The sequence below is a fragment of the Oryctolagus cuniculus genome, chromosome 13, assembly GCF_964237555.1.
Source record: "Oryctolagus cuniculus chromosome 13, mOryCun1.1, whole genome shotgun sequence".
NCBI lineage: Eukaryota > Metazoa > Chordata > Mammalia > Lagomorpha > Leporidae > Oryctolagus > Oryctolagus cuniculus.
The window spans coordinates 57,358,151-57,376,958 of NC_091444.1; the positions used below are offsets into that span (position 1 = coordinate 57,358,151).

The 18,808-nt window shown below is 42.8% G+C and overlaps 1 pseudogene; it reads left to right on the plus strand.

The window, feature by feature from the left end:
* Positions 1 to 17,893: 17,893 nt before the first annotated feature.
* LOC127483567 (enhancer of rudimentary homolog pseudogene) lies at positions 17,894 to 18,575 on the plus strand (annotated as a pseudogene).
* Positions 18,576 to 18,808: the final 233 nt, after the last annotated feature.

The window sequence follows — 18,808 nt, forward strand, 5'->3', positions numbered from 1 at the left end:
AACATATCTTCTGCAAATTGTCCTTGGGGAAGAATATATTTATTTCTTACTACAGAAATACACATCAATACACAAAATGGAATATTATTCATCCTTAATAGAAATGAGATTCTGATATTTGGTACCATATGGATGACCTTTAAAACATCATTTTAAATGAAATTAGCCTGGCACAAAAAATGAATACTGTATGATCCTACTTCTGTGAGGAACCCGAACAAGCAAATTTACAGACAGAAAGTAGCCTAGAGCCTCTTAGGGGTTGGAGGCAATAGGAAGTGGGGTGTTTATTGGCGAATGTACTCAGAGGTTCCGTTTGGGATTGGAAAGTATTTTGGAGATGATAGTTGTGGTGGTGATGGTTTCATAACAATGTGAATATACTTAATGCCATTGAACAATACACCTAAAATGTTTGAAATGGTCAATTTTACATTGCATATATTCTTTTATCTAAGATTTATTCATCTATTTGAAAGGCAGAGTTAGAGAGAGTGAATCTTCCACATGCTGATTCACTCCCCAAATGGCCACAAGAGCCTGGGCTGGGCCAGGCTGAAGCCAGGATCCAGGAGATTCTTCCTGGTCTTCCACAAGGATGTAAGGATCCAAGGATCCAAGGTCTAGGGCCATCTTCTGCTACTTCCCCAGGTACATTAGCAGGGAGCTGGATTGGAAGTGAAAGATCTGGGACTTGAGCTGGCATCCATATGGGATGCTGGCACTGCAGACAGTGGCTTAACCTGCTGTGCCACAGTACTGACCCAAATTGCATATATTCTACCAGATATTTTTTGAGAGCAGGATTTTTTTAATGGATTTATTTATTTTATTTAAAAGGCAGAAAAAGAGATCTTCTATCTTCTGGTTTACTCCCCAAATGGCCACAACAGCCAGAACTGGACCAGAATGAAGGTAGGGGCCTGAAATTCCATCCAGGTCTTCTATGTTGGGGGAGCAGGTATGCAACCACTTGTGCCATCTTTCACTGCTTTCCCAGGCACATTAGAAGGGAGCTGGATTGGAAGCAGAGCAGCCAGGACTCAAACTTATGCCCATTTGGGATGCCACTGTTGCTGGCAGCAGCTTAGCATGCTAAGCCACATCACTGGTTCCTCTACCACAGTTTTTGTTGTCAAAAATATACGTGTCAACGTATCTTTTACATACTTGGCCTAGCAGGTAGAAATATCCTGTCAAAATGCATTATTAAAAATTCAAATTCTAAATTCTATATGTTGGGAAGTTAAAGTAGCTCTGGAAACCTTTAAGAAATTAAGAGTTAGGGGAAGGCACAGAGAAAGAAATGGTGGGTACCAGTTCTATTAACCAGAAAAGCTTTGAACAGCCCAAGGAGATCTATGATTCTGAAAGCCCCTCATAAACTCTAATGTGGGCAATATACATAGAAGCATTTTGACTTTGATTTAAAATCAAAGTAATCCCAGTTACCATTTTTCCAATTCTCTTTATTGTGGTTATATATATATATATAAACATATAAGTTAGCATCTCAACCAACTTGAATATACAGTGGTATTATACATTTATAATGTTGTGCCACCATCTACTTCCAGAGTTCTACACCTGTTAAACAATAGCTCCCTATGCCTTCTTTGCCCTCAGCACTTAGAAACCACAATTCTACTTTATTTCTTAATGATTTTCATTCCCTTAAGAACTTAACATAAGTGGAATCATACAGTGTGTGTTTTGTGAGAAAATATAAAATACCGAATCCTTATGGGATTTCTTTGGGTGAGCCGTTATGTGGCATAAGCTTTCTCTTCTGTAGACAATTTGTTTTTTCAATCCTTAAGGCTATCAGGCTTTGAAAAAAGTTTGTTCATTCCTTGAGATATTAAAATAACTTGATGTATAAGCAGACATATGACAAGCAATTACATAAGAAGCTGAGGTTCAGTCGAAAACAGGCAGCCAACCATTCTGTCTAGGGTCAAATGTGGCAAATGCCAAGCTTTAACCAATCCAGTTATCTTGTACCTTGCCTCTGTTTTCAGTATTTCTCTGCCCCTTTTCTGTTTAATTGTTCCCCAGCCACATAGCAGCCTTGGAGTCATTCTGAACCTCTTGTAGTTCTGGAGGATATCTAATTTGTAAATTGTTCCTTGCTCAATTAAACTCTGTAGAATTAATAGCCTGAAGTTTTTCAGTTAACAAGCATTATAACAAGAATGTGGAAATAATGCAATGTCTATCAACTAATGAATGAATGAACATTATGTGTGGCATTTCTACACAATGGGTTATTACTCAGCAATAAAAAGCAAGAAAGTACTGACCCATGTTATAGATAAAATTTAGAACATGAAGGTTAAGAGAAAAAAGTAAGTCACAAAAGACCCTACGTTATATAACTCTAATGATATGTAATCTCCAGAGTAGACTAATCTATACAGACAAAAAGTAGCTTAGTGTTTGTCTAACATTGGGAGTGAAAATTTAGGAAGAAATTGGACATAACTACTAAAAGGCATGGATTTCTTTCGAGTGTGATGAAAATGTCAAAAATCAGTTGCAGTAATGGTTGTATAACTTTGTAAATACACTAAAATCAGGAAATGGTACAATTTAATTAATAGTGAAGCACATAGTTTGTAAACAAATAAAATGTCAGAAGTTAGGATCCTAGTCTTCTGATTTTTAAGAATGTACAATTTTGTCATAACATTTTTCTAACACACCTAGTAGTACCAAACCTGACTTTGCTTTATACTAAACGTAATTTTGTATTGAGTCTCCAAAAGTTATCTCTCCATCTTAAAATTGAATTATATACTTAAAAAATTGAACCCCTGAAATGTTAAAGACATTGAACTGTTTCAAGGGTCAGAGGGATGATAATCCATTTTGTATATAATTGATTAGAATCTGAACTCATGTTCTAAATTCCTTAGGTGATTTTATTTTTTGATTGAAGAACAGAATCTTCATGTGAGATCAGTGACTGCAACACTCGAGAAGATACGAAGACAATCAGAAGCTTGGATGAGCTGCCCACCCCAAACTTTGAAATTTCACATGCCCCTTAAAGAAACCTCAAGTTATTAGTAACACAACTTCCAGGTAAGACTCCCTCACCCATGAACTACAGATAATGCTTCCTTTTAAATTGCAAGACAGTCTAATACCTGAGTGTATGACATAAAATGACATCTTCTATCAGCCTTTCTAGCCTAGGGTTACAGGAAAGAATCACACCCTAATAGCCAAAGATATTCATGGTCCAGAATGGCTTTAGTTATCAACCACTCTAAGAAAAACCAGGAATCAAAAACGTTTCTATATTTGATATTCATATACTATTGATTGAGAAAGATACTCATTTACTTTTCAATATATGATCCTTTGGACACTAGTTTTCCTAAGAGCTAAGTTTTTCTATTATGTTGTGCAAGATAACAAACAATGCTGGTCCAAGGCAAATCTTTAGGATTTAAACAGTTTTCTCAATTTCAAAGCCAAGCAACCAAAATTATGAAAATCTAATATAAATAAATTACCAAATTAGCTTAGCAAAATTGGATAGCAGCGATCTCCAAAATTATCATGCAATAATTTTGCATAGTTTATTGATGTAATTTATTTCTGTTCTTTCAGAAGATTGGATCTTTGAGAGCATCATCAGAAAAAGGATAACATTTATTAAGCAGCACAGCTCAGAAAAACATAACTGTTTTAGGCCACATTACTTTAAGATTAATTGTTTAACAAAACCAGCACCATTAAGGTCCAGCCCTCTCAAGTTTTCTTTGTCTACATATAAATGAAGTTTTGTCACTAAGCTTTAGTTCTATTAAAGACTATTCTATTAAAGACTTACCTTCCTACAGCAACACACGTTTACGGATCTTATGTTTGGAAATGACCAAGAGGAAAGTGAGCCTTAGAATCTGGGTTCAGCCATTCTGGCCAAGGATAGAGGCTTTCTGATCTGTGCTGGTGTATGGCTGAGCAACAGAGCTGGCTTCTTGCCTTCAATTAGTTGCTAAATAATATTATGGTCAGGGCTGCTCCAAGCCTAGACAGGATGATTTTCAAGTGCTGCTTCTCAGAAAGGAATAGGAAAGCTAATCAGAATTGTCAGCCTAATTCCTCTCTGTTCAGTGTCAGAAAAGGAGACTTACTCATTTTCAATCACAGTGCTCAAGAACTTTCATTTTCACGTAGGTCACCCACAACAAAGATCAACTAGAGCTAGGAGTAAGGATCCCAAAATATTATTGAAAGGGTAAATAGAGTTTTTTTTTTCTCAATTGTATTTACTGATACTTGTTATTTAAAAGTCACTGACCTGGAATTTGGAGACACTGGTTAGAGTATGATCCTATCCATTTCCTAGAGGTAGGTGAAGAAATTGATGATCATGAATGATACTGGGTAAGATTCCCTTCCTTGACCATGGTCTGCTTAGCTGTAAAATGCTAGTTTTTTTTTTTAAAGTATTTTTTGATTGACACATAATAATTGTACATATTTATGGGACAAACAGATTTTTGATACAAGTATACACTGTGTAATGATCAAATTAGGATAATTAGTATACCCATCACCCCATACATTTATCATTACTCTGTGGTGAGAACTATCTTATTTAGAAATATATATATTGTTGTTAACTATAGTCACCACACTGTATAATACAACACTAGAAATAATTGCTACCCACTTTTAACACACCAAGACCAACCTCTCTCCATTCTTGTGTTCTTGTAACCCTTCCCTGGTCTCTGTTAATTACTGTTCTTGTCTCCACTTCTTTATTTTATTTTATGTATTTTTAAGGATTTATTTATTTGAGAGGCAAAGTTACAGAAAAAGAGAGGAGAGAGACAGAGAGAGGGAGCTTCAATCAGCTGGCTCATTCCACAAATGGCTGCAGTGGTCAGGGCTGTGTCAGGCTGAAGCCAGGAGCCAGGAGTTTCCTCTAGGTCTCCCACATAGGTGCAGCATCCCAAGCACTTGGGCAATACTCTGCTGCTTTCCCAGGTGCATTAGCAGGAAGCTGGATTTGAAGTGGAGCAGCTGGGACTTGAACCAGAGTCCATATGAGATGCTGGCATTACAGTTGGAGGCTTTACCAGCTAAGTCACAACACTGGGCCCTCCCCTCCAATGCTATGATGTCAGCTGCATTAGATTCCATATGTGTGAGTGCACAAGAGATATGTCTGTCTGTGCCTCATTTATTTTTCTTAAAGGAATGACCCTCTTGTTCATCTATATTGTCACAAATGAATTTTTATGGCTGAATAGTATTCCACTGTGCATATATACCACATTTTCTTTATCTCTTTGTTTTTTGTTGGACACTTGGGTGGACTGTGTATGTTCACTGTTATGAAGAGTGCTATGTTAAACATTGGAATATAGATATCTCCTTACAGATAGAGTTCATTTCCTATGGATATATACCCAGTAATGAGATTACTAGATTATGTAGTACCTCTATTTTAGATTTTTTTTTGAGGAACTTCTGCATTCTACATACAATATTTAAGAGTTCCCCTTTTTCCATAACCTCCCCATACTTGCTATTCTCATCATTTTTGGTAACAGCTGTTCTCACTTGACTAAGGTTGTATCTCATTATGGTATTGAGCTGCATTTTAATGATGACCATGAATGTATGTTATCTAATATATAGCCATCTGCTATTAGTATCTCTGCTTTTGCAAAATGTCTGTCCAAACTTTTTGCCTGCCTGTTTTAATTGGATTATTAGTTATTTTGTTTTCCTTGTAGCTATTATAAATAGGATTTTCTTTTTCAGCTACTTTGCTATTAGAGTACAGAAATTCCACCAATCCTTTTCTAAGTTAGTTTTATTTGGAAGTTACTTATTTGTTTATCTACTTATTTATTATTCAAGATGCACAGAGAGAGAGACAGACAGACAGAGAGGCAAATAGGGAGGGAGAGCTTCCAACCTCCCCATTCATTTTCCAGTTTCTCAGAATGGCTCATGCCTGAAGCAGAAATCTGAAGCCAGGAATTCAGTTCAGGTCTTCCACATGAATTGTGAAAGAACTCAGACTTACTGAGTTACTCCAGTCTTCACCACTTCCTCCCAAAGGTCTATACAAGTAGGACACTGAATCCAGGAATGGAGTTGGGCATCTAACCTAGGCACTCTGATCATGGTCATTGACAACTTAATCAACATCTCAACCAGTAGGACAAATGAACATCCCAGTATTTTTATAATCATAGCACATGAAGATTATAAAAATAGTTAGATATTACTTAAAGAATGAGTAAAAAAATTTGAAAGTCCACCTACCAGAGCTAATTACCATCAGTAGTTTCTTTATTCTCTCAGGCTATATATATTCCTATCATTCTGTCTCACTCTACCACAAATTCATCACATGTATGTATATATACAGGTGTGCACCGAATGCAAGTAGTTTTATTTATTTCATTTATTTGAAATATAGAGTTACACAGAGAAGGGGAGAGACAGAAAGAGATCTTCAATCCACTAGTTTGCTCCCCAAATGGCTGCCATGGCTGGGTCTGGACCAGGCTGAAGCCAGGGTCCAGTACCTTCATCTGAGTCTCCCACATGAGTGGCTAATACTTGTGCTGTCTTCCACTGTCCCCTCAGTTGCATTAGCAAGGAGTTGAATTGGAAGTGGAACAGCTAGAACTCAAACCAGTGCTCACATGAGATGCTTGCATTGCAGGCAGCAGCTTAACCTTCTACACCAAAATGCTAGCCTCAAATCCAAGTAGTTTTAAATCATCAGATTCTTGACATAGACTGACTGTCAAAGTCTTTTATCCCACAACATTGTCCTTGCTTTCTTTCCACAGGTGCCTAAGCAGATGCAGCACCCCCACCTCAGCAGTGCCGACATGCACCAGACTTATTCATCCATCCCCTCTACGTGAAGGTTAGTGAGGTCTGCAGTTCCTTGCATTTTAAAGGACTGCTGTGATAAATAGTCTTGGAAATAAATGTTGAAGTAACTTGTGACTTTTTCTGTGGGGTCCATTTCCATGATTAGTAACACTAGGTAAAGGAACTCACATTTAGAAATTTGATAGGCACTACCCAATGGTTTCCCAGAGAGGAGCATCCATGAACCTGTCTCCAAGGGCATCTTCTGGGGCCTCTGCCTCCCACATTCTCTCCACTGCTGGTCTTCACCAGACACACAGACCTGCCCATCTGTTGGTGCCAAATGATAGCCCAGTAATGTGCACCATTGTATGCACCATCGGGGAGGGGCCTATGGCTCCATCCCCAGCTGTCTTCTCTCTTCCTGCAGAGGAAGCCCCCAGACCTTAGTCCTATAGAAGGAGTCACCAGATGCTTGTATCCAGGGTTCTTTCAGTCCCTGCACATCCTCATCCTTAGGCCCCTACAATCCTCACACAGTTTGCTAGAGACAGAGGCCCTTCTAGTTTCCCCTAAATCTCACTTAAATTTCAGTTCATCCTGGGATCCTTAATGCGCATCATAGAAGGAATGACCCATGCCTAGTGGAGTGCCACACTTACCCTACCAAGAGTACAACCTACTCATGCTGTTTAGTCTGACTATCTGAATACCAAGTAGAGAAACCCAACAAGGTAGGGACTGCTCTCTGCCCTGTGATTGGATGATGTTCAGTTCTTAGAAAGTAATTATGCATCATATGGCTTCATGAATATTCATTGGAAGAATGACATCAACCAGTTACTTCCAAGATTGCTGAGTGGGCCTGTAGCCCACTGCTAGCCCCCAGGTAATCTTGCTCTGAATATACTATGAACTCCAAACATGGAAGCTCAACTCTTCTCCATCATTAAGAAAACAGCTTAGGTCAAGTCCTTCTGGTTGATGAGGGATGAGACAAACAGTAAAAAAGGTCTTTCTCTAGCACCAGGTAGCAGGAGCACACTTTCCATGGGGCTTCCCACTATGTCCCCAGAATAACACTCTGAGGTTGGTTGTCTTAACACCACACTGTGCAGGACAGCAAACAGAGGCTCAGAGAGATGCGGCAACCTGCCCAAACCTCACAGGACATAGATGGCTGAGTCACATGTGCCATGGAGGAATGGGAGAGGTCTCTCCTGTGAATACCAGGGCCAGTACCTGTTGGGTGGTGGTGAAGTCTCAGTAGGTGCCCAGGAATGTGAAGACATAAGAGGATTCACTGCCCAGGAAGGAGGGCACCAGGTGCTGCACCAGCTTCACAACTACCTGCCCAGACTCCCTAGATGAAGCAGACCTCATGTCAGTTCATGGCTGCTTTCTGTTTACCCTGGGCTGGCACAGAGGAGAAACATACAGTTAGTGGGAACACCAGGTTTTCAAGAGATGGATGACCTCTGGGAAGAAGAGATGTCCCATAAGACCCAGAGTGGACAACCACAAGGTTGGGTAATAGAGGAGGCCAAAGCAAGCAGAAGCCCCAGCAGGATGGTGATTCTGGGAAACACTTGGGACCAGAGAGGCTCTGGCTGGGGGATGCTGAAGAAAGAGAAAAGGGGTAAAAAATTCTTGGCTACTGCTTCTGGCCTGGCCTAGCCCTGGCAGTGGCTGGCATTTGGGGAGTGAACCAACAATGGGAAGAGCTCTCTCTGTCCCTCCTGCTTACTCTGTTACTTTCCTTTCAATTAATAAAATAAATCTTTCTTTAAAGTTCACATCAAAAAGAAGTAGCAATGGGGTTAATACATACAATTCATCACATGGAACTTCAAGATGTATTTTTCAAGATGGGTGTTTAAAGATGAATAGGTGGAGCAAGGCAGAAGGGATGTAGAAACAGACCATGGAACGGTACATAATGTTTCAGGAAATCTGTCACAAGATGCATCTTCCAGTTAGTTGGGATGCTCTCTATTTATTCGTTGTGGGGGATTTTCACTATCTTCCACATGATACTGAGCATGGAAAGCAAATGAATACATCTTTAAAAATTCTCTAAGGGTCTAAAACATGCACTGAAAAAGGCCAGCATGTGTTACTCTTGAAATGAACTGATCTTTGTGAAAAGCATTCATGCACTGCCCTCTTGTGACCACATCATGAGTAGCAGGCATGCTCTAGAACTCCAAGGGCCATACATTAAGTGGGCTGCACATTCACAGACAGGGTGGAACAGGCTGCTCATCAGATCAAGTTCAAATTCTGCACAATTCAGTGATTTGAGAAACCCTTCTAGTGGAAATCCTTGTATTATTACTTCACATGATCAAAAAAACAGGTCTCTTCTCATGTGCAGTGGTTCAGGGTTTCTGTTCCAATTTTTAGTGAGCACTCAAGGTGGGGCCTGGATTCAGGGTGGAAAGCAGTAAAAAGTCTTTGCCTTCCAGGTCCAGCAGGGTGGGGGAGGAATGTGCTGAGAATATGTAAACTACATCACACTTCTGTGTGAAGAAAGGTGTGTATCTACCAGAGCAAATTTATAGAATCCTGCTGGTTATAAAAGTTTATATTTGTGGAGTTATTTGGTAATTCGACATAACCATGCTATCCCATCTGCTTAGAAAGTAGATCATAGAAATAACTAAAGTGGGTTTCCTTCAAGGCCAGTGACAGTGGCAAAAGTCTATTGGCTTTTGTAGTGTTAGCTCTCCACTGTGACCCATCCATTGCACCTGAGAACCTCAATCCCTGAAAATAGTTTTAGCTTCTGCTTAATAACCGTGCAAACAGAATTATGTAGATGTTTTAAGAAATTTGTTAAGAGTGTTTTCTTACTTTTTAAATTTATAGAAAGGGAACCAATTTCATGATTTTCATATACACAGTTTTAAAAACACAATGATACTGCCTACCTTACCCTCCCTCCCTCACTTCCACCTTCCCTCCAACTGGCCACAACGGCTGGAGCTGCGCCTTTCCAAAGCCAGGAGCCAGCCGCTTCTTCAGGTCTCCCACATGGGTACAGGGGCCCAAGGGCTTGGGTCCTCTTCCACTGCTATCCCAGGCCATAGCAGAGAGCTGCATCAGAAGCGGAGCAGCCGGGTCTTGAACCGGCGTCCATCTGGGATGCTGGCACTTCAGGCCAAGGCATTAACCCACTGCACCACACTGCTGGCCCCACCCAAAATATTTTTCTATCACTCCTTCTGGACACAGGGCTTACCACATCCAGGTCCTTCCCATGAGAGAGGCCCAGACACGGCCTCAACTCATTCCAAACATGCTATCTTCACCACTATTCATCCTTGAGCAATTTCCTTTTTTAGGGGCCATATTAGACCCTGGGTCCCAAATGGAAAAGATCTTCTGGGTCCCTGCCCTCCAGATGTTCACAGCCTCAGGGCAGGGGGGCTAACACCTGAAAGCAAATAGAGTTGGAATAACAGAGCAGGTGCTGTACTATAAAAAGATGAGGGTGCTATAAGAGTGCTGAGGTCACTTCATGGAGGCATATGAAAGGTCTTTACTTAGGGGACATTTATACTAGGGGCAGAATGGCAGGCAGGAGCCTGCCCTGCACAGCTCTGGGAATAGCAAGCTGGAGAGCCTCCACTGTGCAGGGATTCCAGTGCAGAAGTGAGTTTACCCAGAGAGGAGGTTAGAAAGTTGGCCAGTGGGACTGAGGGAGCTTGGGAAGGAGGGTCTGGGGAGGGAGATAGGAGAGGTGCAGATTCTGATGCTTGTACTCTTTGGGAGTGATCCATCACTGTAAAAATTCATCATTTCAACTGTAGCAGTTTCCACTAAAAAACATTTATTACCTCACTAGTTCTTTATTTTTTTAAAGATTTATTTATTTATTTGAAAGGCAGATTTACAAAGAGGCAGAGGCAGAAGCAGAGAGAGAGAGAGAGAGAGAGAGAGAGAGAGAGAGAGAGAGTCTTCCATCTGCAGATGGCAGCGACAGCCTGAGGTGTGCCGATCCGAAGCCAGGAGCAAGGAGTTTCCTGAAGGTCTCCCACATGGGTGCCTTGGGCCATCCTCTGCTGCTTTCCCAGGCTACAACAGAGAGCCTGAGCAGAAGTGGAGCATCTGGGACATGAACTAATGCCCAGATGAACTGCCAGAACTCCAGGCAGGCAGTGACTTTACCCCCTATGCCATAGCACCTTCCCCTCACCAGTTCTTTCAACCAGAAATCCAGGACAACTCAACTGAGTGCTTTTGCTACATTGTCTCTGAGAAGGCAAGTGTTGAAGCTCAAATGGGGCAGGATCCACATTCCAGCTTATAATATGGTATTGGCAGGATTTAGTGTGGACTGAAGACAAAGTTCACTCTGGTAGAGACATTGGGCTGGACTGAGCTCCAGCTCCAACCATCCTGGTGGCTCGTGGTGCTCACACTGATTGTGTGTTCCTCTTCTGTCCCACTCAATGTAACAAAAGAGTCTGACCTGTGAATGAGACCCACATGGTGTGGAGCGTTCAGATGGATGTGCTGCAGGTGTCTGTGGACCACCTGGTACCTGCCTTCCTGGGCAGGGAGCCCTTGTATGTCCACAGCTTTCTGAGAAGCTACACAGCCTTTGCCACCACCCAACAGGTGCTGAATTTGCTGTTAGAAAGGTGAGATCCCTCCCAACATGTCCATGCTACACTGTCACTTAGACACCAACTAGCTATGAGTCTTAGCAAGGTCACTCTACCAGTCTGATCCTCTGAGCAGGGAGGGTTACAGGGGCTGAATCCTGGTGTTACTGCATGGGCTAAAGAATCCTCCTTGCAGAATGCTCCCCTGATGTCAGCCCATGGGGAAGTCTACTAGAGGAACAGCTGTGCTTCTCAATATTTTCTTCTCCCTCGAGTGGAAGAGTTTGCTGCACCTGCCTCTAACTCTTAGAAATTGGCCTAAGCTGTTTTCTCACTGTTGAAGGAGAATCCAGATTTCACCTATGGGTTTCTGGGTTGATCCAGGCCAGGGATATGTGAGGAGAGCAAGGAGACCCCAGACCCTCTCAGGTGCCCTGGAAGAAGCTGGCTGGGGTTTACTCCTTCCACATTGGTCATGAAGTCAGGACCTTTCTAGGTCCTTTCTAGGCACTGATCATAATTCCAGGCACAGAGCAGGCAGAAGTCCCAGCTGGGCTTCGCTTCTTATCAGGAGCCAGGCAGTTATACTAGCCAGCACGAGCCCATGGTACTCACAGTAGGGCAGATGTAATACTGCCTGGTCTCCTCTAGGAATGTATGGTTCTTTAGTCCTTCTGATTGAGATGGTAGATCCCCGGACTAACTGATATAGTGAGTTGGGTTTGGTTTACGATGGAGGGTTGTACTTTTCTACCAAATTGTGCAGGGAGTGTTGTGTTCTGAGGGCAGAGTGAGGCTGGAAGAAGCCTGGATCCCAAACATCCTGTGATTCCAGCCACAGAGCTGAGATCTGGAGGTTGCCTGGCAGGAGGAAGGCAGTGAAATGGAGTTGAGGCTAGGGTCACACGCATGGTGGGAGTGCAGTGAACGTTGGAATACAGCGTAAGCCCTGAGAGGATTCAGCTCCACCATGTCTCACCCAGTCCTGTTATTATCCCTAGTTCCAGGCTCCAGGGAGATGGAGACCTGATGGAGGGCTCCTTCCTATGCAGGCTTTTGTCAGACCCCCTTTGGTGAGCAGGACAATCACTGCCCTGACTGGCAGACTGGGAGTGGCATGCGATGAGTCACGTTCTGGGTCAGGTAGGGGCAGAAAGTCCTAGAGGGTGCCCTGGGAAAATGACATGGAAAGGAAAGCTGGCCTCTGACTGCTGTATGCCTGTTCTCCTCCTCAGTGCTTTAGGCATCCTTCTGGGCACTTGGGTGGAACAATACCTGGAAGATTTTCATCAGCTGCCAGAGTATTACAGTCCGAAGGTGGTGCTGTAGTATGTGCAGCTCAACCTCCCCGACTCAGAGCTGGAGCACCATGTCCACCTTCCCCTGGGCCAGCTGCAGCACCCAGAGCCCACCGAGGCAGAACCAGAAGGTGAGGAAGACTGGGGTTGGGTGCAAGTGTATGGGGGTGTAATGAATTGAGTCCCACAGAGAAAAGCTTCCAGAATCAGGAGGTGGAGTTTGGGATAAAAGCTTCTTTGAGAGGCAGAGAAGATTTTTGTCTGTAGAAGGCAAATGAAAAGTCAATCATGGTAGTGCTATTTTTCCTTCTATAGCTCTAGGGCCAGCCCCAGTTCAAGTCCCAAAACTATGTCAACAGCCTCAGCCAGCTCTAACTCTGCTGTCTGCTGAAGCTCCACAGGCTCAAATATTAGCTCTGAAAAACTCTCAGGTGCTCAAACCAACACCAGTTTCCATTGTGACACTAGCTCCAGAGTGCCAGGGAGCTCCCTCAATAGCTCCAGCTGCAGATTCCAAACCAAGGCTAGCAGGTGGAGGAGGAGGAGCAGCTATGGTGCCACCTGGAGCTCCACCTCTAGAGCAAGGGCCAGCACCTGCTCAAGATTTGGACTCAACTGCAGACTCTGTTCTGGGGACAAATCCAGTGTAGGAAAGGCTGCTGCCTCAGCCCCAGAGCTCGATCTCCTGTGGTTCCATAGCTGGCACAGTCCCTGCATCAGAACTGCCCTTCCCCTCCCTCCTAATGTCAGAATTGTAATATTCATATTTCTCCTTTATATCTACATCAGTTTACTATAATTTATCTCATAAAACTCACTTTAAATAAAATTAGATGTTTTAATCTTTTTGAAGTACTGAGGCAATTTTTTTTTCCAATATCATGCAACCATCACCACTGTATCATTTTATTCATTTATTTCAAAGACAGAGACAGAGAGAGAGAGGGAGAAGGAGGTAGAGGGAGAGACAGAGACAGAGAGCTTCCATCCACTGGTTCACCCCCAGATTGCCTGGAAGGATCCAGGAACTTCATCCAGGTCTCCCACGTGCATGGCAGGGAGCCAAACTCTTGGACCAGATGGTTTAGTTCATATGGTAAACACTCAGAACTTGGGAGGTGAGCATTTCAACCAACTCCCATCTCAGCATTTGCAGCTTTTCCAGGTGTGTCTTTTTTTGTAAAAAAAAAAAAAATAATAAAACTACTTTGGAAAGGGCAGCTAATGCCCTCACCTGAAGAAGCAGGGTCAGAGGAAAACGTGAAAGCAGCGCCAGGTGAGATAACATTTCCTAAACCACATGCTGCAGTACAATACAGTGTCCAAGGGAAGGATCCATTATTCAAAGAAACAAAACCTTCCATACTTTCAACAGTTATTGAAGAGATCCACAGAAGAAGGCAGATTGGGGATGGGGCGTGAAATTGTTGCACCTGCCAACTGGAAATTGCCTTCAGTTTCTCCTCGTGTAATGCTTCTTTTTGTTGTTGTCGATCCATTTGTTTGACTTTTCTCCTGACAAGCCCAGGAACTTTCCGGTGTACATCAGCGAGCCTGCTTGCTCCCCGCCAGCCTCCCAGCCCAGACACACCAGCAGCCTCTGCCCCAGGGAGGCGCTGTGTATTCTTGTAAAGTGACCGCAGCTGGGAGCCAGTCTGGCCCCTGCTGCCTGAGCTTCTCTGACTCTCCTTCTGCTGTCTGAGGGAGGCTGTGTGCACCTGCTGGGGGTGGGGCAAAGGCAATAAGATGTTCAAGGGAGAGCCTCCAAGGCTTCTGGGAGACCAGGGCTGCAGTTGGCTCCAGAAGGTGTTCCCAGGGTGAGCTCTCCTAGCCCTGGCCTCCAGTTGGCAGAGTATTTGCCTTCCCCTAACTTCCTGCCCTCCCCTGGGTCTCAAAGGTACTGCTCTGCTAGTGGGTGTCCTGAGTCCTCTTACAGGTAATCTGCTTTCTCCCTTCTCATGGCTTCAGTGAAAATCCTGGGGTGTACCTGCTGGTTTTCTTATATGCTTAAAAGCAACAGCTTAGTTGTGCCTTTCCTGTGTAGGTCATCTCAAAGGGATACTCTGCTGATTTCACCAAAATACCTGCTGTTGTCATGCTCCGGGTCACGCCTGGCAGATGATCCCCTTGTTTTTGTCACCAGAAAGAACAAATTTGTTTATGGTCCCTTCACAAGGTTCAATATTGGTAGCACAATCATCTATTCCAGTACAAGGCAAGGGTGATCTCTGCTCTGGCATTCATATATATGTACAAATATATGTTTGTATGCAATATAGGGTTTCCACCCTGCAGCAATCCGCATGCAACTATTGGTGCAGTTGAGTGGCCACTGCTGCAGTGCACAGGAATATATTCATGTGGAAGAGCAGTATGGTGAGCTAGGAGCCTCTGGTGCAGTGGCGTAGCTCCTTGGCATGGGGAAAGCTCCGAGAACTTTCCAGGAGGCTTAAATCAGAGTCCTGAATGATAGTAGGACCTTGCAGATGTTGAAGCTATGCTTTTCCTTTTGTAAAATGTGTTCTTGGAATTTGCATTGTATTTTAAATTTGGTAACTCTCCAAATTTTTAAATTTGGGACTCAGGAGTCCTTTTCACACATCTCTTTATTGACCATTCAAGGTAGATTGTGTTCACTGCACAGAGGAAAAGTGCAGTTAGTTGTTTCAATATGGACATCACCTACTTAGCATTTGGTGATGAGATGAAGCTAGTCAATGACCAGGAAATATCATTTTGTGTAACACGTTGCATATTATATCTTGTTCACTCAGCATTGTCCAGAAAAACAGAATCCATAGGTATAACCTGATCTTGTAACTGGTGAGGAGATGAAGGCAGAGAAAGAAGTGAAAGAACTTTCTCAAGGTCACCCGTGATTCATTCAGAAGCAGAGCAGAAATAGAAGCTGAGTCTATGGGGTCCTAGTCTGAACATCCTGTCTTATTGCTCATGGCTTCATGTTCATTGCTGTAAGACATTATCTTAAGTGAAAACTATCTTAAAAAATGCCATAGGATGTAAAGCCTTCACTTAAAAGATTTTCCAGTTTCTGTTCTTCATAAGGTGTACCTTTCTCATGGTGGAACTTCTGGCCTGCCTTTGGTTGGATGAGGTTACTGATGACCAGAGTGAAGCAGATTTTCTCCAGGGAGCTCTTGTGGGCACTCTGCTTGTGGTGGTGACTCCAGGTGGACACAGATCCCAGCTGGTCAGTGGTTGACTCATTTGTTGTAATCTGCTGCCATAGTTGCCTCTTTACCATGCTCTAATCCTTTATGGGTTTCTTGGAAATCATCAGAGCCCTAGCCTTGTCCTTAGGGGAATTGAAGGCCATCAATCAATTCCCCTGTGTTTGGATCAGTTCATTGCCAACTAACTGCCTTTGAAGCAGGTGATTTTTTTTTTTTACAGGCAGAGTTAGTGAGAGAGAGGAGAGATAAAGGTCTTCCTTTTGTTTGTTCACCCTGCAAATAGCCGCTACGGCCGGCGCGCTATGCTGATCCAAAGCCAGGAGCCAGGTGCTTCCTCCTGGTCTCCCATGCAGGTGCAGGGCCCAAGCACTTGAGCTGTCCTCCACTGCCTTCCCAGGCACAGCAGAGAGCTGGACTGGAAGAGGAGCAACCGGGACAGAACTGGTGCCCAACCAGGACTAGAACCAGTGTGCCAGTGCTGCAGGTGAAGGACTAGCTAAGTGACCCATGGCGCTGGCCTGGCAGGGTTTTAAATGTAAAATTTATGATGCTAAATCACTTTTGAGAGAAGTCTTCCTAGTCAACTGTGTGCTTGTCTGTCTTTTTAAAATACATTGAATAAATACTTAATTTTTTTAAAAGATCTCAATACTGTCTTCATACACATCATTGCTTCATCTTGTGAGAACATTAGTACTGCCCTCAACAGCTCTTGAAGTGGGTAGTTGATGGTGTGAGTCTGCTGTTTCAGAGCTTTGCGTCTGTAAGATTTTTTGACCATTTCCTTACTGTCAGCCACTTTTCTTGGAGCTATGTGGAGTTCCCCTTCCCGAACCTTGAGATTTGAGTTTTCTCCTCAATTTGTTATAGGCTTGTAAATGCTAGGATTATGATTTCAGCTACATTTGTCACACATCTACTAAATGCCAGGCTCTGTGTTGGCACAGGCCACAATTATTTCTAATCCTTGCAGGAGTCTTAGAGTACAGCTATTTATCATCATTTCCCAGGTGAGCAAACCAAGGCTCAGAAAAGTGAAGTAACTGGCATGAGGGATTCAGCTAGTAAGTGGCCCATGGATATGGCCGTGTCTTAGACACCCAAATCTGTTGCTAATGTGTATCAAATAACAGCAAGGGTGTCCGCGAGCTTTCAGAGCAGTAGCTCTGGTTAGACTTTACAACTTTGATTATGGGATTCCCTTGTTGTCCTTGCTAGAGGTTGTCTTGATTTTGGTGTCCATAGAGAATGACTCACTCTACAAATACACATTTTCTCCTATGGCTTATTCAATTGTTAAACTGATTTTTTAAAGGAGAATTCATAGTATCCCCCCAAAGAGTACAGCATTTAGTTAACATCCAGTATATGAATGAAGATTAAAGTCATCCCTGATATATATTTTTAGATGTGTATATATATATAAATATTTAAAAAGAAGGGAATTTATAGGAATGCTATTCTTTCCCCTGTATAATGCCCTGCTGTGTTCAAAGAATTTGACAGTATAAGCTAGGACTGGGAGCACTGTTTTTAAAGCATTTTATTTTAGTCTTAAACATCTTTTCTCCTGTTTCTATAGCATTGTGGTTTGGATAGAAGTACCCCAACAGATTTAGTGATCAGTTTTAATGACTGCTTTATGAGCTGAGGACTGGCCTCGTTTCGACTGCATTTAGGAATTTGGATGTAAGCCATGAGTATCCACAATGGAACAGTTGTTTTCAGCACTTTTCCTTCTGGTTCAGGGAGGCAGAGCAGGTCTGACATTTAACAACCCTATGGTTTGCTTCCCATTTACGTTGCATGGGGTTAAACCTGGTCCCTTTGAAGAAGTCAATTTAGAGACAGGCTTGTAACCTAGGGGTTAAAATACTGTTTAATATACTTGAATCACGAAAAAAGAGAAGAGTTTGGCACGATGTCTCATACCATTTTGCTGGTACAGCTTACCAAGAGGCCAGAAGGCAGAACTTACGCTATGAATCTGTGAATGAATGCATGGAAGGTGTTTGTAAAATGTATGAGGAACATCTGAAAAGAATGAATCCCAACAGTCCGTCTATCACATACGATATCAGTCAGTTGTTTGATTTTATTGATGATCTGGCAGACCTCAGCTTCCTTGTTTACCGGGCTGATACCCAGACATACCAGCCTTATAACAAAGACTGGATCAAAGAGAAGATCTACGTGCTCCTCCGCCGGCAGGCCCAACAGGTGGGAAAATAATGGAGTGGAAGCAGTAGGGGGATGGGGGTGGGCTTGGAACACAGGTGTGTACAGCGTGCTGTAGTGGGAGTTTTGTATTATAGTGATCCTGTTTCCACTTGGTACACTCTAGCCAGATTGAATGTATCAGATGAAGTGTGAGAATGTTGTTCAATCTGAAACCCCCATTGCCCCTTTTTTCTTTTCTTTTTCTTCCCTTTTTTTTTTTACTTAAACATTTTTATGAGGATTTAGATGGAATTTTTTTGTCAGTTAATGTTGGTTCCAGAGCTTCAGACTGTTGAGATCTGCTTTATAACAGTCACTGTACTAACCCTTGGAGATGGGGTGGGGGGTGGCTCAGTTAAGTTACATCCTCAAGTGAAACTCTTAGTGGAAAATAAATGTTCTTTAGTTATATATATATATATATATACACACTTGAATCACACATTAGAGTATGTGAGTTTACTTCCTGGCTGTGGCTCCAACTTTAATATCTGATAATTTTTGAACCTTGAAGGCATCAGTGAAGGCTCAAGTACTGGGTTGGGTACCTGACACACTCATGGGAGACCTGGATTGAGTTCTCCACACTCTTCTTCACAGGGGTCCACTTCTGTCC